The sequence below is a fragment of the Prunus dulcis genome, chromosome 2 (assembly GCF_902201215.1).
Source record: "Prunus dulcis chromosome 2, ALMONDv2, whole genome shotgun sequence".
NCBI classification, from domain to species: domain Eukaryota; kingdom Viridiplantae; phylum Streptophyta; class Magnoliopsida; order Rosales; family Rosaceae; genus Prunus; species Prunus dulcis.
This window is the reverse complement of record NC_047651.1, coordinates 5,899,520-5,902,558: the sequence shown is the minus strand read 5'-3', so window position 1 is coordinate 5,902,558 and position 3,039 is coordinate 5,899,520.

Below are 3,039 nucleotides of genomic sequence, written 5' to 3'. Positions count from 1 at the left end.
AAACAAATCACCGTCGTTTAAAAGGAAAAATATGACACATATTAAAAGAACAAGGCCGCAAGATAGACATACAACGACGACAACTAAAACACTACGCCGTTAAATATAATTTTCACGACAAGAAAAAATATGACGTCTTTAAATACATGAGAAGACGACGTTATTGAAATCTACTACGCCTCTTATTTACAAACAACCGTCGTGAAATAAATTTTCCACTTCGATTTTTCTAAAAAAGATGACGTGGAAATAATTGTCAGTGTCATTATTTACGACGTATGTATTTATATAGTTGACGTTGAAATGCAAAACAACGTCGGTGGCATTTATATAGTCGACGTTTTATTTATATGTATTCATTACTCACGCCGCACTTATTAATGTAGATGACGTTGAACTTCTAAACAACGACGTCGGTTACAAATAAATGAGAGCCGTATTACAGAACATATAGACGGCGTTGATTATGATGAGAGCCGAATTACAAATAACGTCGTTTAATTGATATTAGACGGCGGTTATAATGAATTACCGTCGGAATTCATTTCGTTCCTCTTCGCTTATAAAAGAACTTGCGACGTGGAAAATGTATGATGACGTCGTATTTTTTAACGTTCAGATTATTTATCTCGCTTTTTAGACGTCGGTATTATGGGATTGGAGTCGTGTTATTTAGAATTACATGGCGGTTCTTAATCCTTCCCCGACGTGATATCCTGAATAATTGCTTCACAATAGCGTCGTGGTTCTTCATTGTTACGTTGCTTTAAGACGTCGGTAAATATGCTGAATAACTGGTTCACAATAACGTCGTGTTTTATTTGAACAGACGTCGTTTTTTATGCAGAATATAATGATGTAATCTGAACCAGTATTTTTTGCACTGATTGTTTTGTGGCCAAAACATGTATAATGAAAGTGAAGAAATCACATTACAATATATTACAAAATTAATGTCATACACTGCCAATTACATAAGCATCATTCAATCCATATATTTTCACACCCATCTCGAATATTTTGACCACCTAACTCACCCACCAGTTCATCAAATGTGTCAACATTTGGCATCCTCTAGTAAATGGCTCACACTCAATTATCACATCACCTAAGACTTCATCACCAATAACATCATTATATTCTCTATTAGGCATTGATAACACTACCGACCAACCACGATGCATCGGGTCGTCAACAAAAAAATATTTGTTTGACTTGAGAAGCCAAAACAAATTGGTCATTCCTATGTCCAATTTTACTCAAATCTACAAGGGTAAATCCAAGTTCGTCGATTACAAGACCAGAACTATCTATCCAATCACACCTAAAGACTGGGATTGTAAACTTTTGGTAGTCAAGGTCCCAAATTTCTTGAATGACACCATAGAAACCCATATTTGAGAGAATTGGGTTTTTATCCTTGGCACTAGCAACTTGCATGGTATGTGCAAGTAAATAAACTCCACTATTTTGAGTTGTCCGCACATCATCTTGTGCCTTGATATTGAATTTAATACCTTTAATAAGATAGTTCCTATATAATGGCACTGCCATGTTTGGACCAGCTGCTAGCCACCTTAAATTTTCTGATACGCCATGATTGTCTTCCTCAAGTTCACTTTGAACCTGCAAATTAATCATCTCTTAATTCAATCTAACATAGAAATAAGAAGAAAATTAAAAGAGAAATATGTTATTCAACAACATATACCTTGAAGCGTAGCCATTGAATGAAAGTGCTATTGTGCTTATCCCGCAGCCACTTTGTTCTCTTTCTAAATTTTGGATAAGCAGTCTTGATGTGGATCATATGTTGCCTACATGACACGAAAAATTCAAGCATTACGGTCCCAAATATATAAGATAAACATAAGAAATAATTTAAAATGGAAACTTAAAGAATAAAACTCATACGCACTCGATATAAGGTAGGACTTCCTCCGTATTCTCCAAGACATATAGATGTGCTTGATTCAACAGGTCCTGATCAACTACGCTTACTGTGCAACCTGATAATGGCTTTGAAACTCCCATCTTTTGGCTTGAAGGCACTCCAACTGTATTAACATCAGATAAATGCTGAGTACAAAACTCTACCGCTTCTTCAGCTATATACCGCTCAGCAATGCAACCTTCAGGACGAGTACGATTCTGAACATACCCCTTCAGCACTTTCATATATCTTTCAAACGGATACATCCACCTAAAATATACTCGCCCACATAGACGAACTTCTCTGACAAGATGTACTACTAGATGAACCATGATATCAAAGAATGAAGGGGAAAGTACTTCTCAAGCAAACACAGAGTAACTACTACATCTTCTTCCAACTTATCTAGCTTGGAAACATCAACAGTCTTTGCACATATAGCATTGAAGAAGAAGCACAAACGAGTTATTGCATACCTTGCAGGCTTCTCCAAAACAGAACTAATTGCCACAGGGAGCAATTGTTGCATTAAGGTATGACAATCATGTGATTTAAGGCCAAGAAGTCTTGAATCTTGTAAAGATACAAGATTTTTAATATTTGAAGAATAACCTTCAGGGACCTTCATACCATAGAAAGAATTGCAAACCTCTCTTTTCTCTGCTCTTGACAAATTCCAAGGCCCAGGAGGCAAACGAGTACGTCTTTCTCCATACTCGGGTTGCAAATCAGTTTTGACCCCATGTTCAATAAATCTAATCGAGCAGCAATCCCATCTTTATTTTTTCCAGGGATCTCCAGCAATGTACCAATGATACTATCGCAAACATTCTTTTCAATGTGCATAACATCTAGGGCATGCCTCACAGGAAGGTATTTCCAATACTCGAGATCAAAGAATATTGATTTCTTCTTCCAACAAACTCCGTCACCATTTTCAACCATATGCAGCACTTCTTCTCCGGTTAATGGCTCGGGAGGTATGCCATATTCAAGTTTCCCATTAAAAGCTGCACGTTGCCTCCTATATGGATGATTGATTGGTAACCATTTTCTATGCCCAATGTAACAAATTTTGTGGCCATTTTTCAACCTCTGACTAGGTG